Below are 23502 nucleotides of genomic sequence, written 5' to 3'. Positions count from 1 at the left end.
AGCCAAATTTGCATATAGTTATAGTTGCTGCATGTTCATTACTCTATAGTGTTATTTTGCCAGCATATTCCATGTGCTGACCTACACAGGCTGCAACGTATTATGTTGTAGAGTTTTTAGACGAAGAGTAAGATGCGCTAGGTCGTTGTCGTGCACTCAGCTATGCCGTTGGAGTTGATGGACTCATTTTACCTTCGAAGCATCCACTGTTATCTTAATTAGATGGCCTTCAGCCATATTATTGTAATAAGTTTTCTATTTGAGACATTCGATGTAATAAGTGTGTGATTGAACTCTGTTATAAACCCTTCGAGTACTATGTGTTTCAGCATTACTGATCCAGGCATGACACTTATGCATAGAGATTTGACCGTCTGAGGTCGGATCGCTACAAAACTGCTAGGTTGCGCAAGAATGGCTCACCAACGATTCATTGGCGCCATAGTTTGGCCAAAAGAACGCCCCCGTGCCCTGCGGAAGCTTCCACTGTATGCCGTATGCGGCAGTGGGGTGACAAGACATGCGAGAGGAGGACGAAAGGCCACATATACATACGGTTTATAAAAAACATTTGCGATTTAATTACCTACAATACCCCCATCCTGGTTTATAAGTATGATTTAACTACTAAAATATGAATGCATATCGCCAAAGATTATATAGTTGGATTCGTATTTGAACATAGTTTCCAGTTATATATTTTTTATAACATGCATTAACATTTTGTTGTTTAAATTTGAGGGCAAAGTATGGCACAAAATATAAAGGGGACTATAGACTAAATGGAGGTAGTAGCACACGGCCGGTCTCTAAGCAGCGAAGCAACTGTCGGCCGTCTTGTATGCGACCATTTCCTACGTGTACAACTTCTCTATGCGTGTGGTTTCTTGCGGTTCAGGCGGCCGTGGCGCGCTCTACTCGCGTCCCGCCGTGCGCGCTCTGCTCTCGCGTCCCTCCGGGTGCATGTAGTTACGCCAGGCGTGGCGCGACGATGCAGTTACTCGCTGCAAAAACTGCCATGCGGACACGCCGAGAATCCACGTCGCCCGGCCCCTTTTATTCCTGCGGCTATTTACCTTCATCTCTCGTCTCACACGACACAATAAGCACACCCGCGAAGACACATACAGAGAGGACATCCAGTGGTTCTAATGGCGCACCTCGTGGCTCCAATGGCTCTTCCAGCGGCCGACGATGACAACGACGGGCAGTTCACCATGCAACACGTTGCGGACACCCACGTGAGTGGGAAGGCTCTCTCGGTGGTGTACACGAATGATCCGGTCTCGGTGGAGAGCTCCATCCAAACTATGGAGCAGTTCCTTGCCGAGGACAAGTACCAAGTGGTCAGCTTCGACCTCGAGTACACCATGGGTCGTGTCGGGCATGATCAGAAGGTTGTCATCGCCCAGTTTTGCGTGCGACATGACATCCTCGTCTACCACTACCACCCGGCCACAAGGCCTTGTGGGCGTTTCTCCAGGTTTATCAATAGCTCCGACTACAGTTTCACCGGTGGACACCACCAACGATCTAAAAGCGCTCAAGGTTTCGGGCTTCAAATGCCCAAATCTTGTCAACATCCAGCTCCACTACAAGGTCTGGGATAGTGACAAAAGCAAACTGAACTGCCTAGTTGACCTCGCCTCGGCCATCATCGACCCCTACTACATGAAGATGAAGAATGAGAGTAATAAGGACAAGAACGCCTGGCATAGTGTGTGGCATGAGAGACTGGATGAACAACATGTCAAGTACGCCGCCATGGACGTGTACACAAGCTACGAGATGTACAGGCGGATCGTTGGCATGAAGAATTGTCTTCTTCCTTCCCCAGACGAGGGATCGAGCCACAGAGCAGTGGCGGGAGCATCACAAGAAGTAGATGACTAGGCGATCATTTCTCCTACTTTAGAATGCATGCATTTGTTTATTGAGGTGTGTGCAAATGATCTGTATAGTCACTTATGTAATTGGATGTTTATTTCAGTTACATATATACATGTTATTCTTCTGTAGACAGAGCAAATCACACGGCTTATTAGCAGCAATCGTCTATGTTATTAGTGGTCTTCGCACACACTTCTGATTACGGACCTGTTTGCCACGTATCACACACTTCTTGTTCAGTTGAACCGTTTCCATTGAGTTGCCTAATCACACACAGTTCATCCTAGTGAACCGTATGCTGTATATCGCACACACCATTATGTGGCTTTCCATTTCTTTTGTTCCCCCTCATCGCAAATAGTTAATTGAACTGAACCGTATGCCCTGCATCGCACACGCAATTAAAATATGAACCGTGTTTGATGCATCCGTCATCGCAAACATTTTGCACCTTTTTTGACGGTTTTTAACACCACCGTTTGCGATTATGGCATCACACACAGTTTTGTCGAAGGGTCTCTGATCCTAGTGTTGCGTTTGGACCATCCCGCAGTAGTTTATTACTGTTGTTCCTAATGATAAGAACGAATTGATTCCTCAAAGAATTTTTACAGGTTATAGAATGGTAATTGATTTCCGCAAATTAAATAAATCTACTAGAAAAGCTCATTACCCTCTACCTTTTATTGATCAAATGCAAGAAAGATTATCCAAACATACACATTTTTGCTTTCTAGATGGTTATTCTGGTTTCTCTCAAATACCTGTGTCGAAAGAGGATCAAGAGAAAACCACTTTTACTTGCCCTTTCGGTACCTTTTCTCATAGACGTATGCCTTTAGGTTTATGCAATGCACCTGCTACCTTTCAAAGATGTATGATTGTTATATTCTCTGACTTTTGTGAAAAGATTGTTGACATTTCCATGGATGATTTTTCTGTTTACGGAGCTTCTTTTGATGATTGCTTAAGCAACCTTGACTGAGTTTTGCAGAGATGTGAAGAAACTAATCTTGTCTTGTATTGGGAAAAGTGCCACTTTGTGGTTAATGAAGGTATTGTCTTGGGGCATAAAGTTTCTGAAAGAGGTATTGAATTTGATAAAGCTAAAGTAGGTGCTATTGAAAAGATGCCATGTCCTAAAGATATCACAGGTATAAGAAGTTTCCTTGGTCATGCTAGTTTCTATAGGAGGTTTATTAAAGACTTCTCTAAAATTTCTAGGACTCTCACTAACTCTTGCAAAAAGATGTTCCTTTTTTATGATGATTTTGTAGAATCATTTGAAATACTTAAAAAACCCTTGATTTCTGCACCTATTGTTCAGCCACCTGATTGGAATTTACCCTTTGAAATTATGTGTGATGCTAGTGATTATGATGTAGGTGTTGTTCTAGGGCAAAGAGTTGATAAGAAATTAAACGTTATATTGTTGATTCTAAAGAAATTAAACGTTATATTGTTGATTCTAGGGCAAACGTTATAGTAAAACCCTAGACAATGCTCAAAGAAATTATGCTACTACTGAAAAAGAATTCTTAGCAGTTGTATTTTCTTGTGATAAGTTCAGACCTTATATTGTTGATTCTAAAGTAACTATTCACACTGATCATGCTGCTATTAAATATCTTATGGAAAAGAAAGATGCTAAACCTAGACTTATTAGATGGGTTCTCTTGCTACAAGAATTTGACTTACATATTGTTGATAGAAAGGGAGCTGAGAACCCCGTTGCAGAAAACTTGTCTAGGTTAGAAAATGTGCTTGATGACCCACTACCTATTGATGACAGCTTTCCTGATGAGCAATTAAATGTCATAAATGCCTCTCATAATACTCCATGGTATGCTGATTATGCCATAAAAATCAACAACACCGAAGGTGGTAAACGGTCAAAGACTCAAACATTATATCTCAGGTACTCCCATAAATGTTGAGACCAATATAATTGATACCATAACCCCGGAGGAGTACATAAGGGACACTTTCCAGAACGTTTCAGACTCCAAAAAGGAATAGGTATGTGGTGCGGTACGTAATCCGACTCCAAAACATTTCCAATGGCAATTTTTCTCTATTTTGGAATATTTAAAAAATTAGGAAAATTTAAAGTAGTTCGAAGGAGACACGAGGCGTCCACATGGGTGGAGGGCGCGCCCTACCCCCTGGGTGCGCTCCCTGACCTTGTGGGCACCTCGTGTGCCCTCCAGACTCCGTTTTCTTGTAGAATACTTCTTTTGGTCAGTAAAAAATCATTATATAATATCCCAAAGGTTTTGACCACCGTACCACGCAAAAATCCCCTGTTTTCGTTTTGAGTTGTTCCTGCAGCAGATTTGGAGCAAGATGTCTTCGCAAGAGTCGGCCGGGGAGAGTCAGGTATCTCACCTGGCACCAGGCCCAAGGGCATACAATGATGCTAACCACTTTGGGCCAGCAACGGAGGAAGAGATGGAGGCTGAATTGAAAAGAGTGGATGCCATGGAGGAGGATCAAGAAGTTACCTCTTGTCCTCAAACCAGATTCATGCTGGAGGAACTTCAGAGCTCAGCAATACCAAATTCGGTTATTCCTCCCAATGATAGATTTCTCTCTTATGAAAATATGAAAAAGGGTGTTGCTTTCTCTTCCACAGCAAGGAAACATCCATGGGTGGATGGAGCTCTAGCCGTCATAGGTAAACTTCGCAAGGAAGTAATGGATCTTAAGAAGCAAATTAATAAGCTCGAGGTAGGAGAATCGTATCCTAAGGGGCATCATTGCCAAGAATATCACATCACCACCTCTGAAGAAAGAGATCTAAATACATGGGTATGGGCACTCCCCTTGGCAACTGCCAAGCTTGGGGGAGTGCCCCGGTATCGTATCACCAACACATCTTTATCTTTATCGCTTTTCTTAGTTCGATCCTTTTGGTTATATCTTGGTCTAGTAGAATAATGTTCTTTTAGTACGATCTAGCTTTGAGTTTGCCTTATGTTCCCTCTATGTAATCGAGTGCGTGAGATATATAATAAAGAGTAGTTTTGAGACAAGGGGTTTGCTTTCTTGTTATGATCTTGAGGGAATTAAATAAAAGAAAGAATAAAAGGAAATAAAAGAGATCATATAGTGATCTTATGGAGAGTAATGACTTCACACATAAAGAGTATGATGAATAAAAGTTCTTGAGAGTTGACAAACATAGTTTTGGTCATTGTTGCAATTAATAGGAAGTAATAAAGAAAGAGAGGCTTTACATATAAATATACTATCTTGGACATCTTTTGTAATTGTGAGCACTCGTTAAAATATGACATGCTAAAAAGTTGATGTTGGACAAGGAAGACAACATAATGAGTTATGTTTTCTTACATCTGAATAGAAGTTATATTGTTTTGAATCATCCAACATGTTGAGCTTGCCTTTCCCTCTCATGCTAGCCAAATTCTTTGCACCAAGTAGAGATATTACTTGTGCTTCCAAACTTCCCTAAACCAAGTTTTGCCATGAGAGTCCAACATACCTACCTATGGATTGAGTAAGATCCTTCAAGTAAGTTGTCATCAGTGCAAGCAATAAAAATTGCTCTCTCTAAATATGTATGATCTATTAGTGTGAAGAAAATAAGCTTTATACGAACTTGTGATATGGAAGACATAAAAGCGACGGACTGCATAATAAAGGTCCTTATCACAAGTGGCAATATAAAGTGACATTATTCTGCATTAAGATTTTGTGTATCCAACCATAAAAGCGCATGACAACCTCTTATTCCCTCTACGAAGGGCCTATCTTTTACTTTTATCGTCTACCCTTATACAAGAGTCATGGTGATAATCACCCTTCTTTTTACACTTTTTCTTTTGGCAAGCTCTATGTGTTGGAGAGATCCAGATATATATATCCACTCAAATGTACGTTTTCATAAAGTATTATTGTTGACATTAACCTTGAGGTAAAAGGTTGGGAGGCAAAACTATAATCCCCTATCTTTCTCTGTGTCCGATTAAAGGTTTGTACCCATAAGTATCGCGTGAGTGTTAGAAATTTGAAAGATTATATGATAGTTGAGTATGTGGACTTGATGAAAGGCTCTTATATTGACTCTTTCCGATGTTACGATAAATTGCAATTGCTCCAATGACTGAGATCATAGTTTGTTAGTTTTCAATAAAGTTTCTGATTCATACTTTACCTTGCGAATGAATTGTTACTTTGGCATAAGGGATTATATGACAATATATGTTGTTGTTCTAAAGATGATCATGATGCCCTCATGTCCGTATTTTATTTTATCAACACCTCTATCTCTAAACATGTGGACATATTTATCGATATCGGCTTTCGCTTGAGGACAATCGAGGTCTAAGCTTGGGGGAGTTGATACGTCAATTTTGCATCATGCTTTTATATTGATATTTATTGCATTATGGGCTGTTATAACACATTATATCACAATGCTTATGCCTATTCTCTCTTATTTTACAAGGTTTACATGAAAAGAGAGAATGCCGACACCTGGTATTGTGGACTAGAAAAGGAGAAAATATTAGAGACCTATTCTGCACAACTCCAAAAGTCCTGAAACTTCACGGAGATTATTTTTGGAATATATAAAACATATTGGGCGAAGAAAGAACCAGAGGGGGGCCACCAGCCATCCACAAGGATGCAGGGCGCGCCCTACCCCCTAGGCGCGCCCCCGACCTTGTGGGCCCCCTAGCAGGCCTCCGGTGCCCATCTTTGGCTATATGGTGCCTTTTACCCTGGAAAAAAATTAGGAAGAAGCTTTCGGGACGAAGCATCGCCGTCTCGAGGAGGAACTTGGGTAGAACCAATCTAGGGATCCGAAGGAGCTGTTCTGCCGGGGAAACATCCCTCCGGGAGGGGGAAATCATTTCCATCGTCATCACCATCGATCCTCTCATCGGGAGGGGGTCAATCTCCATCAACATCTTCACCAGCACCATCTCCTCTCAAACCCTAGTTCATCTCTTGTATTCGATCTTGGTCCCAAAACCTTAGATTGGTACTTGTGGGTTGCTAGTAGTGTTGATTACTCCTTGTAGTTGATGCTAGTTGGTTTATTCGGTGGAAGACCATATGTTCATATCCTTAATTATAATTAATACTCCTCTGATTATGACTATGAATATGCTTTGTGAGTAGTTAAGTTTGTTCCCAAGGACATGGTAGAAGTCTTGTTATAAGTAGTCATGTGAATTTGGTATTTGTTTGATATTTTGATGAGATGTACATTGTCTTTCCTCGAGTGGTGTTATGTGAACGTCGAATACATGACACTTCACCATTATTTGGGCTAGGGGAAGGCATTGGGAAGTAATAAGTAGATGATGGGTTGCTAGAGTGATAGAAGCTTAAACCCTAGTTTATGTGTTGCTTCGTAAGGGGCTGATTTGGATCCATATGTTTCATGCTATGGTTAGGTTTACCTTAATTCTTTTTTCATAGTTGCGGATGCTTGTGAGAGGGGTTAATCATAAGTGGCAGGATTGTCCAAGAAAGTGCAGAACAAAAGCACCGGTCCACCCACATATCAAATTATCAAAGTAACGAACGCGAATCGTATGAGCATGATTAAAACTAGCTTGACAGTAATTCCCATGTGTCCTCGGGAGCGCTTTTCTTTATATAAGAGTTTGTCCAGGCTTGTCCTTTTCTACAAAAAGGATTGGGCCACCTTGTTGCACCTTGTTTACTTTATTTACTTCTTACCCATTATGATTTATCTTATCACAAAAATATCTGTAACCGATAATTCAGTGCTTGCAGAGAATACCTTACTGAAAACCACTTGTCATTTCCTTCTACTCCTCGTTGGGTTCGACACTCTTACTCATCGAAAGGACTACGATAGATCCCTTATACTTGTGGGTCATTTTGCATCATGCTTGGTACGTCTATCAAGTAAGAAGGACTACGATAGAACCCCTATACTTGTGGGTCATGACCTCCTCGCACGCCTCCCGGTTAGCCGGCACTGCGGTCTGCTCGCATGCTTCCCGTTGACTAACACGCTTGCTCGGACGGCACCTGCCAATGAGAAGCGGGACTCGTGGCGGCATGTAAACACCCACAGTTTGAATAGTGAAACCGTTCGCCTTAACGTGACATGTATTTGTTCCAAAATACCTTGGCTCTTCATTTGTGCAACTTTTCATAAGAAGCTTGTTTCAAATTGAAAAAAATTATGACAACCTATTTGTGCCATATCACGAGTGGTTGGGGTTGGCTAATGTGCGTACCACGCACGTCACCAGTAGGACACAAGCCCGGGTCTTTTTTCATAGGATCAACACGAGCCCGGGTCTGGCTGGTACGCTGTTGGGTGCTACCATTCGAGAATACAAAAGGAATCTTTTAAATTGCCATATGAATCTATATCTATTACAATGCCCGTATTTTCCTTGCAAATAACTGGTCATTCCAAAAGGCACGGTAATTGATTTATGATGAGTTCTTGAATTAGAATGAGTTTTTGATATGGTGATCTTAACGTGGATTTCACATTTCATGGTATCCCATGTAAGTTTTTCATTGCAAATTCAAATTTAAAAGATGAATGGTATGGTGGTGAGAAAACTTTGTATGTATTCATGCATAAGACCACACACGCACACACACAAATACAACAACAATCCAGTAAGTATAGTGCATCTATTTTTCCAGACCATGCATGTATGACACGAATTCAAAAATACTCTCTCTATTCCTAAATATTTATATTTTAGAGGTTTCAACAAGTGACTACATACGGAGCAAAATGAGTGAATCTATACTCTAAAATATGTCTATATACATCCGTATGTGGCAGTCCATTTGAAATCTCTAAAAAGAGAAATATTTAGGAATAGAGGGAGTAAAATGTAAGCCATGCATGGTCCTCAATTCAATATTTAAAATGCACGGCAAACTGAAACATGAATATTAAGTCTAGTACTACATACATGCAAATGTTGTGTTTAGGTCTCTCTATCAACCCCACCCCCACCACCACCACCACACATACTTCATGTATTGATTGATGTTCATCTCTTTGTCAATAGAGCTATTGGTATCCGACACACGTGTGCTCATTATTTCTCATCACATTTCGATATCCATTTATGCCATTCCCTCCATCACACTCTCAACAAATGTATTTCTCGCACACAACCTCGTTGTGCCCTCCATGACAAATGTTCCCTCTCTCTCTCTCTCAAGACACATGTGTTGCCTTTGTAAACTACCTTCACCATGCATGCACACAAAGTCTATCTAGGCCACTCTCTCGGTAAATATCTCCCTCTAGCCCTCACTACAGCTTCGCTGCACGATATCGCGGTGTATCGTCTTTAACATTCGAGTGTACGCTAGGCCACACTCACTCGATCTCTCCCACTATAGATGACTTGATTGACCATTCTTTTTCGCATCGTCTCTCTCACACATAGACGCTCGCACTACACATCTTGCATAGGCGGAGCTATGTAGATTGTCGGGGGGTAACCCCTCAACATTGGATAAAATTGTGAAGCTTTGTTTAGGGTTGTTTAGATTATATTTTTTAACATTATATTTATCGCCACCCTCCCACACACCAATGGGTTGTGCACCCCCCTCCCCGGGATAATAATATGTGCCTCCACACCTTAGATGCTATATGCTGATACGAGTTCCTTTGAGCTTGTAGATCTGAAATAGAGCAGCTCACAGGATGTTTTAATATTTTTATAGGAAACCTTAGTGAGTTTGAGAATTACACACAATTTGTACAAAAACTACTCAGATGCCCTTGGATCCCATATCCAACGACCTCGAAGCTTGTATCACCGTAGCATCTAAGATGAGGGAGGACCTCATATTCTCTTGTATGTAAGAATATCATGTGCTACCACACCTTAGATGCTTTGGTGATACAAGCTCTTTGGAGCCGTTGGATCTATGATCCAACAACTCGTTGGTGGTTCGAATGTTTTTTTGCGGAAAAGCCCCCTAAGAGTTCGGGCACTGGTCAGATGCCATTGGATCTCAGATCGAACGACCTCGAAGCTTGTATCGCCGTAGCATCCAGGCTGCGAGAGGTGCTCGCACACCATAGATTCTATGGGGGTACGAGTTCCCGGGATATCTAGCGACTCACAATAGGAGGTTTGAATGTTTTTGTAATATAGGCATCAAAGAGTTTGGGAATTGCGCAGAAAGTAAAAGTACTATGCATGTGGCATTTGATCACAAACCATACGACCTAGATGCTCGTATCACCGTAGCGGCTAATTAAGCTGCGGGGAGCACCTAATATGATCTACTGGGAGCCATCGGATCCAAGATGCAGCGTCGCACACAAGGCCTGAATGTTTCACTTGCAAAAAAAACCTTGGAGAGTTTGGAAATTGCGCATAATTACAAAGACTACTCCAAAGCCATTGGATCTCAGATCCAACGACGTAAAACCTAGTATCACCATAGCTTCTAAGCTGCCGGGTGCATGTGATATTCTATGACACTATCATTTTTGTTCCTAAACTTGCAAAATACGTGTAACTGGTGCCGTTACATGTCTAACCACGCAAAGTGTTTGTGCAAAAAAACATCCTACACTTAAATATCGGAACAACACACGGGGGTCCCACTTATCATTGATCAAATTTGGACCTAAAACTAACAAATCTGAAAGATGAGATTCGAACTAGCAACCCGGAGTACAAAGCGTACGTCGGTAGCCGAAAACAACAACGGTTGTTGGCTTTGTTGCATAACTTGATTTTATACAGTATTACATTGAGTAGAGTAGAGGGAGTGGCTCGTCAACATGTGCATGACCATTGACTCACTTACTGATGGGTCCCATGTCTATGATATCTCTCTCCTCTCCATCTAGTACAACATTTAGACGCATGGGCACACACGAAGAGCGGCGCGAGCTTGACGTGGTGTTATGATAACTAAAAAAGCTTGGAAAATAGAAGAATATCCTAAAACAAGAGACGTTGTGGCTAGTCAAGATGGAGCTAACCACACCTATCCTCTGTGCCATGTTAGCATGATGAAGCTATGTGGCTAGTGTTTTTTTTCCACCGACGGGATGGGTCCCGAGGTTGAACCATAGGTGGTACGTCTGATATAGTATATGTTTACACACACATTTTTCCTCCATGCCGAGACGTGGCACACCCTACCACGTGGTTTTTGGGTCCTCCCGGGTGGTGCACACATGTTTTCTTCCTTACCGAGACGTGGGATGCCCTACCGTGCGTTTTTTGGGTCCTCCTTGGTTGTAGCGCCAAAGCAAGTAAATGAGTCATCAAATCACAAAAAGCTCACCTTTCCCGCCGAGTACATCAGTGAAGCACGGTCGCCAGCTAGTTTGGCTAGTGTGACCGATTAGCTAGGTCACCGACACATTTGTTTTTTCACCCCTTTTTTCTCTCCTTGCCGACAGGTAAATTTAAATATCCACCCTTTTTTCTACGACTCAAAGTATTTATTCAATAGGCTCCCAGGAGCCAGATATTAGAAACATGGGTCTCATGACCCAACATTCAAGTCATACAAGCAACAAGCACAGGCGGAAGCATAAACATGTCTGAGTACAGATCGACATCTGGAAAGAAACAAGGCTAGAAAGGATGTCTATCTGTAAGACCCTCCAAAGGAGCTAGACCTCTGTCTTGGATTCCCAAGCTAATCGTCAAAGCCCACGTGAAACTACTAATGGGAACGAAGTCTCTCTGAAAAGCATAAATTAAGCAAACGTGAGTACAAATGTACTCAACAAGACTTACATCAGAACTAGCTACATATGCATCAATATCTACAGAGGGGGTGGTGGAGTCTAACTACAGCAAGACAGCTTTGACTCCATGGCTATACTAAACTATGATTGTCGATAACTTCTTTGAGGTGGCGCACACGAGTCCACATATTCACCATATCAGTACACCACTATGGATCCGCTCCCGTCTCCCTATGAGAAAGCCATCCATAGCACTCACGCTTATCTTGCGTATTTTAGAGTATCCAAATCTAGTTATCTATGAACAATGTAAGCTTTCCAAGCAGTCCATATTCGCGGACGCGGCTATTCGAATAGATCATATTACCCTGCATGGGTGTACTTTTTCACACACGCTCTTGATGTCTACTATGCAACTTTATTCTTGTAGACTCGTGTTGGGCCTCTAAGCGCAGATTTTTGTAGGACAATAGCAATTTTCCCTCAAGTGGATGACCTAAGGTTTATCAATCCATGGGAGGTGTAGGATGAAGATGGTCTCTCACAAACAACCCTGCAACCAAATAACAAAAAGCCTCTTGTGTCCCCAACACACCAAATACAATGGTAATTTGTATAAGTGCACTAGTTCGACGAAGAGACGGTGATACAAGTGTAGTAATGATGGTAGATATTGATTTTTGTAATAAGAACAATAAAAAACAACAAGGTAGCAATTGATAAAACGGAGGACAAACGGTATTGCAATGCTTGAAAATGAGGCCCAGGGTCCATACTTTCGCTAGTGCAATCTCTCAACAATGCTAATATAATTGGATCATATAACCATCCCTCAACGTGCAACGAAGAATCACTCCAAAGTTCCTATCTAGCGGAGAACATAAGAAGAAATCATTTGTAGAGTACGAAACCACCTCGAAGCTATTCTTTCCAATCGATCTTTCCAAGAGTTTGTACTAAAATAACACCAAATAATTTCTGATTCATAATACTCAATCCAACAGAAGGAACCTCAAAGAGTGCCCCAAGATTTCTACCAGATAAACAAAGACAAGAACGTGCATCAACCCCTATGCGTAGATTACCCCAATGTCACCTCGGGAATCCGCGTGTTGAGTGCCAAAACATATATCAAGCGAATCAATATGATACCCCATTGTCACCACGAGTATTCATATGCAAGGCATACATAAAGTGTTCTCAAATCCATAAAAGTATTCAATCCGATAAAACGAAATCTCAAAGGGAAAACTCAATTCATCACAAGATAGAGTGGGGAAAACACCATATGCTCTGACCATATTAACAAATCCCATGATACATCAAGATTGTGACATCTCAACAACACGAGAGAGAGATTAAACACATAGCTACTGGTAGAAACCCTCAGCCCCGAGGGTGGACTACTCCCTCCTCATCGTGGTGGCCGCCAGGATGATGAAGATGGCCACCGGTCATGATTCCCCCCTCCGGAAGGGTGCCGGAACGGGGTCTAGATTGGTTTTCGGTGGCTACAGAGGCCTACGGCGGTGGAACTTCTGATCTAGATTAACCCCCCAGGGTTTTTGGAATATTTGAGAATTTATAGGGTAAAGAGGGGATTTGGGAGGCCACCGAGGTGGGCACAAGCTAACTGGGCACGCCTGGGCCCCCAGGCGCGCCCTGGTGGGTTGTGCCCCCCTCGGGGCACCCTCCAGGTGCTGATCTGGCCCATTGGTGGTCTTCTGGTCCATAAAAATCCACAAAAAGTTTTGCGGTGTTTGGACTCCGTTTGATATTGATTTCCTGCGATGTAAAAAAGAAGCAAAAAACCTCAACTCGCACTGGGCACTGGGTCAATAGGTTAGTCCCAAAAATGATATAAAGTTGCTATAAAATGATTGTAAAACATCCAAGAATGATAATAAAATAGCATGAATACTTCATAAATTATAGATACATTAGAGACGTATCAGCATCCCCAAGCTTAATTCCTACTCGTACTCGAGTAGATAAATGATAAAAGAAATAAGTTATGAAGTGTGAATGCTAGCAAAGTGCATAAGTTTGATCCATGACAATTTCAATCACTTTTCCTAGCATCATGACAACAAATCTTTCTTATAAAATTTCTCATGTTTAAAGTAGCAACCAATTCACATGTTAAGGTTCAAACAATGAATTCTCCTGAAACTAAATAACCTATGTTCTTAGTCACCAAGAAATTGTAATTCAACTTATTCAACAGAGTCTAAGTAAGAGCTCCACATACTCAACCATCATATAGTCTTATATGATTGCTAACACTGACCACATACACATGAGCAAAACATTTCAACCGGACACATAGAAAGATAGGGGCTTATAATTTCGCCTCCCAATGTATTCACCTCAAGGGTGATGTCAACAATAATAACTCATGACACCCATATTCAACTAGACATATGTGCCTAGATCATTCCTCACCACATGATGCTTGCCAAAAGGGAAAAATAAAAAGGAATAAAGAGAAAAACTTTGACTCTTTGCATAAAAGTAAATACATAAAAGTAAAGATAGGCCCTTCGCAGAGGGAAGCAGAGGTTGCCATGTGCTTATTTGTTTGTATGCTCAACCCGTTAGTGCAAAAGAACATCATGTTGTATTGCCCCTTGTGGTGGCATCCTTTATTATGCAGTCTGTCACTTTTATTCTTCACCATCACAAGTTCGTGTAACGCTCAATTTTCTCTTACACTAAATGATCTCACACTTTAAGAAGCAATTTTCATTGCCTTATTGCATCGATGACAACTTACTTGAAGGGTCTTTCTCAATCCTTAGGTAGGTATGGTGGACTCTTGAAAATAAGATTTGGGTTTAAGGGTTTTTGGATGCACAAGTAGTATATCTACTTGGTGCGGAATTTTTGGCTAGCAAGGATGGGGGGCAAGCACCACATGTTGAAGGATCTATGACAATATAACTTCTATGTGAATATGAACAAACATAAACCATTACGTTGTCTTCCTTGTCCAATGTCAACAATTTTGGAATATAATATTTTGAAGGGGGCTCACAATCAAAAAAGATTTCCATGATAGTGTATTTGCATGTGAAAGTTCTCTTCCTTATACTAATTATCGTGAATTGCTTGTATGACCAATATTGTGATTGCCAAGCCTCAGAATATTCACTTTCTAAACCCAATGTGATGGTGCCACTAGGCATGATATTTTCAACTTTGTGATATTCAATTCATTCAATGATTTACTCAGAGGATATAAGTGAAGCACAAGAGTAAATGACGACCTACTCCAAAAAGATGTAAGTGAAGATCAAGCGAGTAGTTAAGTAAATAGGTAACTATTTGAGGACCCTCTCTTATTCAAAAACATTCATATATAAGCATTTTATTACAACAGCAAGCAAAACAAAATAAAATGACATTCCAAGAATAGCACACATCATGTGAAGAAGCAAAAACTTAGGCTCAACTGATACTAACCGATAATTGTTGAAGAAGAAAGGTGGGATGCCTACCGAGGCATTCCCAAGCCTAGATGCTTGAGAATTCTTGAAATATTATCTTGGGATGCCTTGGGCATCCCCAATATTGAGCTTTTGTGTCTCCTTAATTCTTCTCATATCATGGTTTTCCTAAATCTCAAAAGCTTCATCCACACAAAACTCAATAAGGACTCGTGAGATAAGTTAGAATTAACCAATGCAAAAACCTTATCATTGTCTATTGTAGGAAATCACTAAAATTATTATTCAACATTGCACACTAAATTCCTCTGCATATTTGTTGCGGAAACTGATCCACGAACATCTATGGGGCCGACGGACCGAGCCCCTTTCGGTTCGGCGGGGGGCGGAGATCACACGAAGAGCAGATCGAGGCGAAGCACACGAGCAGTTTACCCAGCTTCGGAGCTCTCCGAAGAGATAACACTCCTACTGCTGCTTGTTTGATTATCTTGTGTTCTTGCTCCAGAGAGAGAGCATAGTGTTTTTCTGGGTTCCGAACCAGTCGAACCCCTCGAACCCCCTCTACGTTGCGCATGGGCCTCCTTTTATACGCTAAAGGGGTCACCGACAGGTGGCAACGCAGAGAAGGGTACAAATGTAAAAAGTGAGGTGGTTGGTACAGTTACTTGTACAGTGCACCCTACCTAACCCAGACGGCAGGGGACAAGGGCATTAAATGCCCGTCTGAGTCGCCCAAATAGTGTAGAAAAGGACCGTTAGGGGCGCCACCGTTCGCCACGATGGCGATCTTGTCAGCTTCGCATGCCACTGCGCACCGCTGGCTGCACAGCCTCCCGCCACGCGCGCCTGGAGAGGCCCCCAGAGCGACACGTTGGTGGATGCGCTGGAGCGTGGGCACAGAGTGGCCACCTGCCGTGGCAAGCGCCTTGCCGCTGCTGTTATCTTGTTGGGTCCGGAAGCTTGTCGCTCATCGGGCCTCGAGGTGCCTTGGTTGGCCTTCCTGGCAAGCTCCTCTTGCCGGGGCCTTGTTGCCTTGTCGAAGCGCGTGGCGTGTCGCGGCAAGTTCCTTGGAGTGCCTTGGTTGGCCTTCCCGACAAGCTCCTCTTGCCGGGGCCTTGTCTCTTGAGCTTAAATACTTTGTTCTTGAATGGCTCCAAGGGAACCACGGAGGATCTTGGCGTTCACCTGGCAAGCCTTGCCGCGGGGTGCTGCAACTGCCCGTGCACAAGTTCGGGGTACTAGGATACCCCTATTCTAGTACACCGACAGGAGCCCCCGGGCCTGGGCCAGACACGATGCCGAGCGCTGTTGGGCCAGGCCCAAGACAGGGCACGGGCACACGCGGACTGGGCCACGCCGAATCTCGCTCCGTATCCACCGCGCTCTCCCCTAGCGGCACGCGTTGAATGCGGCGTCGTGGGAGAGATCGTGGGTGGTTCTTTATTCGGAAGGGCGAAACGTCCGCCCCGTCCCTCTTTATAAGCAGAGGAAACAGGGGCAGTTCGTTCCCCCTCGCTGGTTGCTACTACTCCATCTTCACGAACCTCCGCCGCTCCCTCCCTTCTTCTCGAAGCCGAGAGAGCAGCGCTCCGCCCCCCATTGCCACCAGCATCACCAACGCCGTCGACCTCCCCCACCACCTCCGCCATGGCTCCGAAAGCCGACAAGGGAAAGGGCGTGAAGTCGGCCGAGGCGCAGCAGCTCGCGGTGCTACGGAAGGAGCGGGCGATCTTCTCCCCCCAGCTCGGCGCGAAGGGGCTGAGGGAGTACTTCTACCTCTTTTGGGCGACGGAGACGCGGGCGCATCCGCGCACGAGGGTACTCCCGGCCGCTGCTTTGGAACTGGCTCCAAACGGGTACCCATTCTTCGCGCTGTTCTTCTATTGCGGGCTCTGCCCGCCCTTCTCGGAATTCTTCTGCGATATCATGAACACCTATGGGCTCCGCCTCCTTGATTTCACCCCCAACGCCGTTCTGACCGTGGCAGTTTTCGCACATTTGTGCGAAAACTTTGTCGGGGTCCACCCCAATGTTGCCCTTTTCCGCCACTTCTTCATGCCTCGGGTAGAGAGAGGAGAGCCGCTTGCCGGAGGGATCGCCTGGATCTCGAGAGTCGGCAAGAAGGAGGCGTACTTGGAGGGTGAGCTTCGCAGCAAGTGGGAGGAGTGGAGAGCGGAGTGGTGCTGGATCGTCGAGGAGAATCCGCAGCCCTTCACCGCCGTGCGCCAAGCTCCAATAGTGCGCGGCAATGACTGGAGCAACGTGGCCCCGGAAGACGAGAGGCTGAAGATCGCCATTACTAGGATCCTTCGCCTCAGGCTTGCCGGGCTCACTGTAGGTGCTGTAGGCGCAGATTTCCTCCGCCGCCGCATCGCCCCCTGCAGGAGAGGGGGAGGCCCGCCTGGGAATTCAAGAACTCGGCGGACATCATGAGGCTGCGGCCGGGCCTCAACTACAACTTCACCGTCTTGGAGCTGGATGCAATGCTCCTAGAGTTGTTCAAACGCGATCCCCAGCACCCATTCATGCTAGCGAGGGGCGTCGTTCCATTGTGCAATAATTCTTCGCTTGACCGGATCCGCGCCATGATGCCGTCGTGCGATTCACACGGAATCGTTCCAACTTGGCAAGAGCCTGCGGATGACGTCGTGCAAGCGTTCTTCGTCAACTTGGAAGAAGTGTCGGTCCGCGCTGACGAGCAGAAGAGCCTCACCCGTGACACCACCGACGAGGAACTGCAGCGCATCGCCACTAGGGCAGAAGAGGTTGCGGCCGCAGCTGCCGCGGGCGCGTTCGGGTTCACTGTGGAGGAGGCGGAGGCGGCAGAGGCGGCAAACCTCGTTGAGCGCGCGGAGTTCATTGGCGAGGAAGAGCCTGCCGGCTCTGAAGCTGGGCCGAGCGAGGCCGGCCAGGAAGAGCCCGAGCCTTCAGAAAGCTTGCCGCAGGCGGAGCCCCTGGCCCCGCCAAGAAGGCGTCTTCGCAGGGCTGCGGACGTAGCGGGGCGGCAGCCGGGTCAACAACCACCGAGCCGTGCGACACGCTCTACCGCGGCAAGCAATGTTGCCGCGGGAGCGCCTCACGCAGCAGCGGCAACTGGAGCGGGATCTTCCCGGGCCATCGCCACCGCCCCCGCCAAGCGGGCAAGGGATCCTACTCCTCCGCCTCGCCGCACCGGAGGGGAGCCGGACTTCGATCTTTCCGCGCTCAGCTCCGACGAGGAGGAAGAAGAGTAAGTTTCTTTGGTGTTCTTGTAGTTCTTCAATCTTGTTGTTTTTATCTTGTATCTGACTTGCTTCAATCTGAACTCCTTTCTTTTCAGGACGCTGGCCCAGAGAGCGGCGAAGAGGGCCAAGGCCGCGGCGATTGTCATTGAAGATGACCCCACCGTGTCAGCAGGGGGTGGGTCCGAGACCACCTTGACGGACCCGGCAACCACTCCTCAAAGCAGCCCCCAGCGTAAGTTCATAGTTAGCTTTCTGCTGTCAGGCGCGCATGAATGCTTTTTCCTTTGTTGATATCTTGCTTGTTGATTTGTGTAGGAGCAGAGCAGCCATATCAGGAGCGCCCAGAAGCTGGTCCCGAAGTGCCATCTGCTTTGACTACGCCGCCAAGGGAGGAGTACCCGGCAAGGGAGCGCTCTCCGGCAAGGGGCAGTTCTCCAGCAAGGGACAGCACCGTCGATCCTGCGGCGGCCAAGACCGCAACTACAGATCTTGGCATAGGTAATTCACTTGTCCAAAAACTTTCCCTTGGGTTCTTCTTCTTCTGATTTTCTTCTCTTGGATTTTTGATTGATTTTTCTCCCTTCTTCGTTCTTCAGACCCATCTGCTGCCGAGCCAATGGAGACAGAGGGCGCCGGTGAGGAAGGCGCACATGGCAGCACTGATGACGCCGCCGCCAACGAAGAAGGGGCCGGTGCTGATGAGACCGCCGGCGAGGAGGCCGCCAAGGCTGGCGCCGCAGAAGCCGGCGAGGGGTCTGGCGATCGCACTGACGACCCTGAGGCCGCAGGAGCGCCAGGCGCTGCGCCGACCGCCGATCCCTCTGCCGCTGCTGTGGAGCCGGGCTCCGAGGAGCCCCATCCCGGCGCCTACTTGAAGGCCGGCGACGATATCTTCATGAAGCTACCCTGGGCGTCGAGCTCCGGGGCACCGGTCGAGGGGGAAACTTTTAATGAGGAGGTGCTCGCCTCCGCTGGACTGTCGTTGGTCGACGCGCCCAGCAGCAGCAGTGGCGAGCCTGAGGAGGAGCAGCTGTTGCGGAAGCTGCAGTCACTCTACCGCGCACGGCAAGCCAAGCTAGCTTCCCGGGAAGCGCTTGTCGCGAAGGCGGGAGTTGATATGGAGAAGCGCGCGGAGGAGCTCTGGGGCCACAATCAAGAAGCTCTCAGGTCCCTGGCACAGGAGCAGGAGCGACTCACCGAGGAGCGCACGGCCTTCCTTCTCGAGAAGGCCGAAGCTGAGGAGGAACAAAGGCTGGCCGCCGAGAAGCAGTCCGCGCGAGAAGGCGAATTGGTGCAGCGGAAGGCCAACCTCGATAGATACGAGGAGGAGCTCGCCGAGCGCGAGCAAGCACTTGGCGGGGCGCTCAAGGAAGCAAAGGACGCTGCCGCAACCGCAGAGGCCGCCAAGAAAGAACTGGAGGAGAAGGTGGCGCAGCTGGAGGCCAACATCGGGAAGAGCGGCGAGGAGCTTGCCGCACTCAAGCGTGAGCGTGAGAAGGATGCTGCCGCCCATGGTGAGCTGCAAGGTCTTCTCGCTGAGAGGGGCAAGGAGCTCAGCGCCGCCAAGGATTCTAATGCAGACCTGGAGTTGAAGCTGGCCACGCTGACGCAGACGCTGGACGACGCCAAGGAGCGGGAGAAGACCTTGTCGGAGAAGGTCAAGGCTGACAAGGCGATGCTGGAGAGCATCGCAGTTACCCAGAACTCATTCAGAGATACTGTGGAGCACTGGACCGAGGGTCTGGTGAATATTGCCGCAGTCATCGACGAGGAGCTGGCGCAGCTAGGGATGGAGGACTTTGGGTATCCCTCCGACGAGAATCTCCAACCCAGCGCCAAGCTCAGCCTGTTCTTCAAGGGCGTGGCGACGGCACTCCAGCGGCTCCGGGAGAGGATCCCAAAGCAGCTGGCCGACGAGTCGCGTAAAATCTGCGCCGGGGTTCTCCAGAAGGTGCTGATGAAGGTGGCCTTCCGCAATCCAGGCCTCAGCTTCACCAACGTCCTCAAGTCCTTGCCGCCAGACGCCGATCGGGACACACTCAAGGCCCTTGTCGCACCCATTGTGGACAAGGTGAGCGAGATCAAGAGGGTTGAGGGCGATCGCGTAGACTAGGCCGCACATTTCTTCTTTTCCCTTGTCGCTGCTAATCATGTTATGAAAACAGTCTGTTAGAGCTGCGACAAGTTATCTTGTAATATAACTTTATTTCTGTTATCAATTGCTATGTTAGTTCCTCTACTAGATTCCTTCCTTTGTATGTTTTTACCCTACGCTTCTAGGGAACTTGTCGGCGCGGGCACCCGAGCCGCGAGCGCTGAGTGCGAAACGTCAGCAGCCTGCTGGCGGCGCTGCTTCTGACAAGAAACCTTGTCACGACTAGATGCAGCACACTTAAGTTGTTGAGCGGACTCGAAACAAAGTAAGGGCGCAACTAGCCACGAGTTGGTTCCTCCACGCACAGGTTTTCCATACAAAGCAGGGTCGTTCGAGGAAGATAACTCAAAAATTTAAAAACTGATTGCTCAAACTTTGGCAACTTAGCTTTTCTGTCGTTTGCTTCCCGGCAAGGCAAAACTTTGCTTGAACGACGCCTGGTCCATACATCCACGAACATCTATGGGGCCGGCGGACCGAGCCCCTTTCGGTTCGGCGGGGGGCGGAGATCACACGAAGAGCAGATCGAGGCGAAGCACACAAGCAGTTTACCCAGCTTCGGAGCTCTCCGGAGAGATAACACTCCTACTGCTGCTTGTTTGATTATCTTGTGTTCTTGCTCCAGAGAGAGAGCGTAGTGTTTTTCTGGGTTCCGAACCAGTCAAACCCCTCGAACCCCCTCTACGTTGTGCATGGGCCTCCTTTTATATGCTAAAGGGGTCACCGATAGGTGGCAACGCAGAGAAGGGTACAAATGTAAAAAGTGAGGTGGTTGGTACAGTTACTTGTACAGTGCACCCTACCTAACCCTGACGGCAGGGGACAAGGGCATTAAATGCCCGTCTGAGTCGCCCAAACAGTGTAGAAAAGGACCGTTAGGGGCGCCACCGTTTGCCACGATGGCGATCTTGTCAGCTTCGCATGCCACTGCGCACCGCTGGCTGCACAGCCTCCCGCCACGCGTGCCTGGAGAGGCCCCCAGAGCGACACGTTGGTGGATGCGCTGGAGCGTGGGCACAGAGTGGCCACCTGCCGCGGCAAGCGCCTTGCCGCTGCTGTTATCTTGTCGGGTCCGGAAGCTTGTCGCTCATCGGGCCTCGAGGTGCCTTGGTTGGCCTTCCCGGCAAGCTCCTCTTGCCGGGGCCTTGTTGCCTTGCCGGAGCGCGTGGCGCGTCGCGGCAAGTTCCTTGGAGTGCCTTGGTTGGCCTTCCCGGCAAGCTCCTCTTGCCGGGGCCTTGTCTCCTGAGCTTAAATACTTTGTTCTTGAATGGCTCCACGGAGGATCTTGGCGTTCGCCCGGCAAGCCTTGCCGTGGGGTGCTGCAAGTGCCCGTGCACAAGTTAGGGGTACTAGGATACCCCTATTCTAGTACACCGACAATATTTGATACTCCTATTCTCAAATAGAATCATTAAACAAGCAAACAAATGCAAACAAGGCAAACATAACAGCAATCTGCCAAAACAGTACAGTCTGTAAAGAATGCAAGAGTATCGATACTTCCCTAACTCCAAAAGTTATAAAAATTTGCCACACTGTAGAAATTTATCGGAGCTCATTTTTCAAAAAGTTTTAACATTTTATCACATTCTGACTTTTATAGGGAATTTTTGCAACAGTGGTAAAGTTTCTATGTTCAAACAGCAACATGTATACTTGCAAAATAAGCATGGAAAAGGCTATCATTGCCACTTCTATTGAAATAAAAGATCCAAAACATTATTCTAAATAACAGAAAACAAATCCTAACAAAATAAAATGATGCTCCAAGTAAAAATCATATCATGTGACGAATGAAGACATAGCTCCAAGTGAGGTTACCGATAATGTTGAAGACGAAAGAGGGGATGCCTTCCGGGGAATCACCAAGCTTAGTTGCTTAGATCTTCCTTGAATATTACCTTGGGTTGCCTTGGTCATCCCCAATATTAGGGTATTGTCACTCTTTATTCTCCTCATATTGACATCTCACCCAAAACTTGAAAACTTCAATCACACAAAACTTAACGGAACTTTGTGAGATACGTTAGTATGATAAAGAGCAAACCATTTCACTTTTGGTACTATCAAAGACAATATTCATAATTTTTCTCACACAATTCCTAATGTAGCATATCATTTCCACAGTTTATATTGAGCAATATAAGCTATGGAAATTAAAAAACAAGCAAACTATGCATTGAAAACAGAATCTGTCAAAAAAAGAACAGTCTGTTGTAATCTGTACTCCAACCATACTTATGCTACTCTAAAAATTCTTAAAAAATATTAAAACCTTGGTAATTTGTCTATTAATGTTCTGCAAAAATAATCAGCATTTTATCACGCTTCTGTTAAAAATTAGAATTGTTTTCCTGAGTGCATAAGTTTCTATTTTTCAGCAAGATCAAATCAACTATCACCGTAAGCCATCCCAAAGGTCTTACTTGGCACTTTATTGAAACAAAAGAAATAAAACATGATTACTAAAGTAGCCTAATCATGTGAACACACAAAAACAGTAGGTAAAAGTGTTGGTTTGTCTCCCAACAAGAGCTTTTCTTTAATGCCTTTTAGCTAGGCATGCTGATTTCAATGATGCTCGCATAAAAGATAAGAATTGAAACTTGAAAAGAGAATCATGAATCACATGGCAAGCACATTTAATCCTAACCCACTTACTATGCATAGGGATTTTGTGATCAAACAACTTATGGGAACAAGAATCAACTAGCATAGGAAGGCAAAACAAGCATAACTTCAAAACTTTCAACATAAAGAGAGGAAAACGTGATATTATTGAAATATGTAGAAGCATATGTTCCCCTCTCATAATAATTTTCAGTAGCATCATGAATGAATTCAACAATATAACTATCACATAGAGCATTCTTTTCATGATCCACAAGCAAAGAAATTTTATTACTCTCCACATAAGCAAATTTATTCTCATGAATAGTTGTGGGAGCAATCTCAACAAAATAACTATCATGGGAGTGAAAATTAAAATCATGATGAAAAGTTCCATGGTTATCATTATTCTTCATAGCATACATGTCATCACCATAATAATCATAGATAGAA

This window comes from Triticum aestivum, chromosome 2A (assembly GCF_018294505.1).
Source record: "Triticum aestivum cultivar Chinese Spring chromosome 2A, IWGSC CS RefSeq v2.1, whole genome shotgun sequence".
NCBI classification, from domain to species: Eukaryota; Viridiplantae; Streptophyta; class Magnoliopsida; order Poales; family Poaceae; genus Triticum; species Triticum aestivum.
This window is presented reverse-complemented; position numbering follows the sequence as displayed.